Below are 8,810 nucleotides of genomic sequence, written 5' to 3'. Positions count from 1 at the left end.
TAGATTTATTTTTCTTTATCGAAAGCCCCCTTCTCTTTAATAAAAAGGACACTCCATGGATATAGTCGGTAGGATTATATTTACTAGCTAAACCTAGCTTTAATGCTCTATGACAAAGCCTTTTTTTTTTTTTTTATCTAGCTCAATAGTAAAGCAAAATATCCTTACCCAGTAGTAAGACTAAGATCCACCACTTTATTTCCATAAATAAATTTTTACTTAGAATATTTGTTTCTCAATTTAATTCTCTAAAACCCACCTCAAAATTTAAAGACCCAAATCCTACAATAAATCAATTTGAAAATGTGTGAGATTCCATTACCTCGTACAGACAACCGTGATGAAACATGAGTTTGTGCGATAAATCAATTTGAATATGTATTTTATTGTTTAAGTTGAAAGAAATCACTGGATCTACATTGTTTATTGAAGAAAGAGAAAGTCAGAGAGAGTAGGTGAAATGATAATATATATGGGGTCCTATGGTCATTTCATCATATTTGAATTTTTCCTTTGACCTAGGTTGCAAAGTGTAAATTTTCAAAACTATGTAAATAAGTGTCATTTCAACCAAACTATATAATGTCAGGGGTAATTTCCCTTATTTTTTAAAAACAATTATGTCACATTGGAATTTATACTTAACCTAAAAACACATTTTTATCAATCATTTGACTTGCTTTTAAACTTGTTAAGTTGTTTATATCACATCATGTCATGACAACTTCAAAACAATTTGATTTGGAACATGGACTAGGTATGAAGATAGGTCGGGAGATTTTAATATTGATCTATTGGCAACCAAAAGTTTATCCCAGTACTTGGATATTGATAAACCTTTTTGTAACGGGTCTAAAAAACCTTTATGACTCTCCTTCCTTGGGTACGTCCAAGGAAATGAGTATGTCCCTAGTGGGGGTTTGATAGTGTGCCAAGCCTCGGTACACTAGGCCTAGCGTCAGCTATAACCTAGATGCTTTTGGGTTTAGTAGCGTACCAGTCTTTGGCATGCTCATTAGAATCCACATCCTCTATTGGAACGTCTAAAAGAATGACCACCCTTTCTTGGCACACCCAAGAGAGTGAGGTAATGTGAGTCTAGCAAAAATACCAGACCCAAGACATTTGGATTTGATAGCCTGCGAAGTCCAAGGTAATGTGGATTTAGTAAAAATATCATATTCAAGGCATTTGGACTTGGCAGTCCACCAAGTCCAAGGTAACGTGGGTTTGACAAACATGCTAGACCTAAGGTATTTGGATGTGGCAGCCAACCAAGTACAAGGTAATGTAGGTCTAGCAAACATGCCAGAACCAAGACACTTGAACATGGCAGTCTGCCAAGTCCAACGCACTTGGATTTAGCAAACAACCAAGTCCAAGACAAAGTTGGAGTAGCAAACATGCCACCCTTCAAGACACTTGGATTTAGCAGTTAGCCAAGTCTAAGGCAACAATAATCTTTTCTTGGGTATGCCCAAGGAAATAACCATCCTCCCTTGGGTCTAACCTTAGAAAGAATTCAGCCTCCATGAGTTTAGCTACATTTGACGTCTTGGACCTTAATCTTCCTACACCTTTTAGGTGTATAAAAGTCCTTCAAGGACTCAACATATTCCCATCGAACATTAATATAGATGCAATTGATATTTATCTCTCATTAAATGCTATTAGAGTGAGATCACATCTTTTTTGGGTGTATAAAAGTCCTCCAAAGACCCACCATATTCCCATTAAATATTAATAAAAATGTAAGGGATATTTATCCCTTATTAAATACTATTATGGTAATTACACTGCAGGCTCTTCTCTTCACAAAAAGATAAGACTCATGAGCTATAAAATACATTTCGAAACCTTCAGAACAAATGTGCACAATTTTTATTCTTTATTGCATATATATATTTTTAGAGCATCTCTCTCTAAAATATTATTTTATTTTTTTCCTCTCTAAAAAAAATTACTTATTTGAGCATTGAAGAGTTCTTATCTCTACCAATAGAAACCTTTTGCAAGTACTAAACCGCAAGCTACTTTAGTTTCAAGAGAATAAATGAGATGGTTAAAAACAATCAATCAATTAATTATTCAATTAAGATTTTTAATTATTCAATTCAAAAATCTTATTGGGTAGTTGAATTTCTGAAAAACTCATTATTTTTAGTGCAGAAAGAAAAATATTAGATATTCTTTTTCTGGTGTAAAAAGAAATATTGGGTGTGGCTCATGACGTTAGCACGGGCCCGTTATATATATAAAAGTAGTGGAGTATCCAAGTAGCCTTTATGTTTTCATAATTAGTCGTTACACTTTTTTTATGAACAAGAACCCTTTTATTTTTCATTTTATATTTACAAGTAGTAGTGGAGTACCACTGAATCTTTCTAGGTTTTCATAATTAATCTTTATATGGCTTTATGAACGAGAACCCCCCTTTTTCTTAAAATAAAATAAAATCAAGGCCTGTTGATCCACAAGAATCATTTTACACAAGCTATCTAAGGCGATATATGACATTGGTTCAAGAACAAAAAAAAAAATGTCAACTTCTTCTTTCATTAGTTAACGTACAAGATGCATCTTAGTGTTTATCTAAATTATTATTTTTTAAATCCTGTCTTGTTTTTGTGCCGATTCTAATTACTTTGTTTAATTATGAATGTTACTTTATAATTTCAATATTGACAAGTCCATTGTCCGCTCTTGTTTAATTAACCCTAATATTGCATACGCTATCACCCTAGGATCTAACCACATGGATGGTGGATATGAACCCTCTTTTTCATGAACTACACTATAAATAGCATGCCAGACCTGATATTCAATCATCCCGAGTTTGAGTTAGCTTCAGAAAATTCATTTTCCAAGTAGCCCTTTATCCTATTTTTCCCATAGAAGATGTCTGGATCAGGTTGTAGCTGTGGATCTGACTGCAAGTGCGGCAGTGGCTGCAAGTAATTGCTATTTCTTTTCTTTAAAAGCTTTTGCCTAGAAACACCCAGTCATGGAGCATATTAGTTACTTGATTTCTTATTCTATTTATTTCCTTGCTTCTCTGGAGACTATATTCTGACATCTACCTTTCTGTTTTCGTGATTTCCTTGGCAGATGTGGCATGTACCCTGACCCTAGGTATCTCAGAAAGCACCACAACTGAGACAATCATTGCAGGTTTTGCACCAGTTCAGATGTAAGTGTCGCTGAGTTGAAATACTGTAACTAGCTCCAGATAAAAAGGAATTTAACTGATTTGCTACTGCTGCTGCAGGTTCTATGAGAGGTCGGAGATGAACTCTGGTGCTGAGAATGGCTGCAAGTGTGGATCAAGCTGCACCTGTGATCCATGCTCTTGCAAATGAGAAAACTTGGGCATGGCTCCGGCGAAGCAGTTATTGTATGCTATAATAAAACAGGTGGTCAGTCCATGTATGTATGATGGTGTTTGCTGTAAATTAATAAAACAGCGAAGGGTTCCTCAAAATCATCTGGAGGATTTCATTTGCTGCTGTAGCTTGATGGCTACTGATCTTTGTCTTGTGTGTGTGTCACTGTTTTATTGGCTTCAACTTTCAAGATGATTGAATGAAAAATGCTTGATTACTTCGTGCTTTAATAGTGTGCAAACCTTTTCTTCTCCTTTTTACCTGCAAATCATTGACTTTTCATTTGCTTTGACAATGTTCGATGATTTGGCCATTCCTAATGCTTTTTGATTAGTTTTAACGAGTTTGGTGCTGTGATAACATATATATATATATATAATCATATTTTTCTTTCTTGATTTGAAGAATGATCTAAAAAAGTAAATCAAGTAAGTGTTATACTTGATTAATCAATTAAAAATCTAGCCAGATGAAGTTCTGAAGAGTTTTTTTTTTTGGATAAATCTATTAATCCAGGTTTTACAACTATATAAACAACAACTAGAATCCAACATCGCTACGAAAAGGTGCTTAATTTGTAAATCTCATGTTAGTTATTTTTTGTATTTGTTAGTTTGAATAGGTCACATTCATAGTGTACATGTCATTTGGGATAATTTTTGTATTTGTTAGTTTGAATTAGTCACGTTAACGCAAAAAAAATAATTTTAAAAAATATATCTATTTAATCTAGAAGAGTTTGTAATTTAAATTATAAATTTAATAAGTTAAGTTATAAAACATAAATTGATCCAATGTCTCATTGTCTTAATATTTTTTTTTAGTAATTTAACTATATTTTTTATTAATTATCCTGACTATCTTCAAACTTACCAAATTAATTATGTCATATAAAAATAATTTTATATTGTTTAATTTGAAACTTTAGTCAAGTAAAAAAATAGGATTGAGTGATTTCAAGATTAAATTAATGGGCTAGATTTAATAACAATATAAAAAATTCCTTGCAACGTGAATATTTTTTATGTTAATTTTTTTTAGTATGATCGACAGGGTAGTGTAAACAATAAACTAGTTTTATCTAAAATAAAATTTCTACAAAATCACTTCTCTCTTTATATTTTAAAAATAAACTAAATTTGTTAATTAACTTGTCATTCATTCGAGCTTTTTTTGTAATCAGTCATGAATCACATACATGGGAGAAAAAGCTACAAAATGTATGAAAATAAAAGACCACTCGGATATTTAACCTAAGCAATCAATTATTTTTAAAGCGTTAGATATTTTATTCATATTCTTTACTAAAATAATATAAAAAAATTAAAATAATTGAAGTTGATATTTTTCCGATAAGAAACCATCCCTACCCCAAGTTAACCCTAGCTTAGGATTTATAACTGTGGCATTAAATATAGATTCAAGACCTTAAATGTAAAATAAATCGAACCTTTGAGGTTCTCTCTCACGTCAAGCTTTTTTATTCCAAGAGAATTATGCCCAAAAAATACCTTATAAATGCATCAATTTAGACAAGGAAAACTTGTCCACAGATGAATTAAAATATACATAATTTTAAAATGGATCATAAAAAAAAAATGGATATCAATAAAAACTGAGGTGGTGACCTGTAAGGAAAAAAAAAGAACATAAAAACAAAATAAGATTAGAAGACCTATATAGGATAAAGGGCTTGAGATATGAACAACAGGTCTCGAGTTCGAGTTCGAGTCAAGGCGTACATCTCTTGTAAGAACATGGAACAATTTGAGTTTTACTCGCTTATCTAAGCCTACAAAATACAATTTCTGAAAGGTGTAATTTTTTCGAATTAAAAAAAAAAGTGTTTTTTTGGATAAATAACTAGAAATTGAGTGGTGAGCGCCCCCATGCTGTCACTTTGTGCCTTCGATATTAGCGGGCAGTCACCATGGCCCCAACACTATCCCCACCCCTCTCTTGCACTGCTAATAAACCTTATCACCAAAACACATGGCCCCCACACTCTCATTACTAGCACTACTCTCTATAACTCCTCTCATTAAACCCAATTCAAAGTTCAATTTTTTAGCACCGAAATCATTAGCAGGACTCAAAAGACTCAAACTTCAGCTATGGCCACAGCCCCAAATGCTGCCAAGGTGACCCCAGCCGTGATTGTTGGTGTTGGAAGGGTGGGAAGGGCCTTACAAGAAATGGGCAGTGGTCAGGATTTGCTTGTGAAGAGAGGAGAACCGGTGCCGCTTGATTTTGAGGGTCCCATTTTGGTTTGTACAAGAAATGATGATCTTGATGCTGTTCTCGAAGCTACACCCAAGCCTAGATGGAGCGGTATCAATACCTGATTAAATGTTGCTGTTTTGTTTTTATAACAATGGTCACAGTGCAAATTGTTTTTGCTTTTAGTTTCGTTGATTGAATTATAATATTGTATGCTCTAATTGAACCGAATGGTATTTAGGATTGTTTTGTTTGATTGAGTTGGAAGTTTAATATGTATTGTTTTTGCTTTTAGTTTTGTTGATTGAATTATAATATTGTATGCTCTCATTGAATCGAATTGTATATGGGATTGTTTTGTTTGATTGAATTGGAAGTTTAATATGTCTTATGCCTTTTGAATTGCTTAAATTTTGATCTAAAAAAGAAAGAAAGAACAGTTGAGTGACAAAATTTCAGTGTTTTCTTCATCAATGTCGTTGGATTATGCTATTATGGAATTTATTTGATCTGAAACTTTGGATTTTGTAATCTTTGCTATGCATTTTATGGCTTCTGATAAATGGCAGTGAATGATTGGGTGGATGCTGACAGTCTAGCAGATTTGGTTTTTTTCCAGAATGGGATGCTGGAGCCATGGTTTCAAAGTAAAGGTCTTGGTGATGCAGACCAAGTGCTGGCATATTTTGCTGTATCAAAGCTTGGAGAACCTCCTACTGATGGAAAGACTGATACCAATCCTGAAGGACTGACTGCAGCATATGGGAAATGGGCATCTGCAGTAGCTGCTAGATTGCATGCTGGAGGGCTGTCCTGTAAGGTAAAGAAAGTTTTCTTAATCTTCATCTGATTGAAACCATTATAAGGGAATTCATTAAAATCTAAAAAACACAGGGATTGGAGGTTGACACAAATAGATAAGATCTTCAGGTTTAACTCTGTAATCAAAGATATCTTACATGAAAGTCAAGGTTGGCACTTTGATGGGGTGGGTTTACTGGGTTATTATTATTATTATTTTTTTCAGTGTTCAAACTTAGTCCAACGTTCCCTCTTTCCCCTTTAAATTCAGAATTGTGGAATTCACATTCTGATATTAGTATGGCATATTTACATTTTTATTCATCGTTGCAATCAGGTTCTTGACAAGAAAGCTTTTCAGAAGCAAATGTTAGAGAAGCTGATCTGGATCTCAGCATTCATGCTTGTTGGAGCTCGTCATTCAGGGGCAACTGTTGGTGCCGTGGAGAAAGAATTCCGCTATGAGGTAAAGCTATCTTTGACAATGGTGTCTATTTAAAGCATCAGAGTTTGAATTACTGCGTATCTTTCGCTAGTGTTTATAGTTTTATACTTGGATGATTTAATTTGTTTCATTCATTATTTATTTCTTTAATGCTTTCATTTGATTGAAGCTAATCCGCTGTCTACTTGATGCTATTTAGTAAATCCCATTCCCTATTAGTGCTACTTCTTTATGCTTTGTGGACTTTAAGATATAAATCAATTGGATGATGTAATTGTGAAACTAGGTATTTCTTGCACATGATTTTCTGTTTTCTATGTGGTGTGCATATCTAAGCAAGTCATGCTCCAACAACTTGGCAAAGAGCTCTTTCCTTTCAGCTCTTCGCGAAGCCTCCTATCCTTTTGCAGACCTTTGCTTCACAAGATTATGATTGTTAAGCTCTTGACTTTGTTCGTGCACAATAAAATCTCTAAAATGAATAGATCTGATTGATACTGACATTTGTGTTTCCAGGTGTCTAGCCTTATTACAGAACTTGCTTCTGCAGCAGCTGCAGAAAAAAGGAATAGTATTTAAAGAAGCTATCGGGGAAAGATTATGTGCCTATGCACGCGCTGTTGCCCACTTCCCAACAGCTGTTAAGGAGGTACAAGTTTTTGTTAACCTTAGCTTTAAGCTTTTTAGCACAACTTTATCAATTTTGATTGAGTTGGTGGATTCGAACTAGTTTGATAAATATATGTTGGTTAAGAGACTTGAGCCTACTTGGACCTAATAGAAGAGGGTTAAGGGAGGATAAAATTTTCCTTATTTTGCAGCACATCTACTGCAAGAATAAAATAAAATTGCAATCTGCTTCTCACTTGAAAGCTAACTTCTTGCAGTTTAAATGGAGGAATGGCTGGTTCTATTCTCTCTCCGAGAAGGCGGTTTCTGAAGGGAAGCCTGATCCATGCCCCCTACACACATCGTGGCTTAAAGAGTTAAAAGTAGTCTAGGATATGAAACTTTACTTTGTCAATGGACAGGAATGCATGCAATTAAGGCTGTTACTGTTAATGTTTTTTTTTTTTATTAAAAATGTTCAGATAAGGAAATTGTTGAAATGAAGGCTGCAAATAATAAGAGGGAAAAGAAACTAACTTTCGGGTCCTTACCATAGTCATCATATCCCATCTGGCTAATAACTCAGCCTAGCCTAGGTCAAGAATTGGGCGGGTCGAATAGATAGCGAGATCAATACACTCTCTATAGCCATGATAGGCAAAGCCTCTGATTTCTTCTTCTTCTTCTTCTTCTTCTTCTTCTTGTTTTTTCGTTACCAAAATCGGTGAATAGGGGTACTACTGGTACCCTGCAAACCTCCTAGGAAGCATAGGGCCCATAGTTAACACAGTAGACTGCGTCCCCTTGTGTTAAACCCAAGCACGCTCCATAGGCCATACAGAGAAGAACCATTCCTGGAACCCTATTTTTTTTCCAGCAACGATAGCGATCTTTCTTCTCTTCTCTTCTTCTTTGCAGCAGCCAAACAAGAAAAGAAAAAAAAAAAAAAAACGGTCAAAAAAAGAAACTTGAAAGAATTTTATTGTAACTCAGATGATGGAAGTGTTCGCCCCCCCCCTAAAAATTTCAAGCTTGAATCTCTCATTTGTAAACAAAATAAAAATCCAAACCATATGAAAATTGACTAGTAACTCTCAGAACTGTACAATTGACTAGTATACACGAATTTTATATTCATTACTTCCTTGAAAAATTAAATTTGAATCGATCTCTGGAGACCAAGGAACTGGACGACTTTTCAACTATATGCTACTGAAAAATCTACATTCCACCGGTGTTTATTTTTTATTTATACTTGCTGGTTTGACCCGGTGAGTCACCAAGAAGGTACAAAGAAACATCTCAATTCTTGCTTTACAGGGATATATGAACTTATTTAGGAGCGATTTGGA

The 8,810-nt window shown here is 34.3% G+C and overlaps 2 pseudogenes; both read left to right on the top strand.

The window, feature by feature from the left end:
* Positions 1-2,845: 2,845 nt before the first annotated feature.
* Positions 2,846-3,613, top strand: LOC118053975 (metallothionein-like protein type 2; annotated as a pseudogene).
* Positions 3,614-5,360: 1,747 nt separating this feature from the next.
* On the top strand, positions 5,361-8,442 carry LOC118053998 (uncharacterized; annotated as a pseudogene).
* The last annotated feature ends 368 nt before the right edge of the window (positions 8,443-8,810 follow it).

The sequence above is a fragment of the Populus alba genome, chromosome 1, assembly GCF_005239225.2.
Source record: "Populus alba chromosome 1, ASM523922v2, whole genome shotgun sequence".
NCBI lineage: Eukaryota > Viridiplantae > Streptophyta > Magnoliopsida > Malpighiales > Salicaceae > Populus > Populus alba.
Note: the sequence above shows the minus strand (reverse complement) of the source record. Positions and strands in the feature narration are given on the sequence as shown.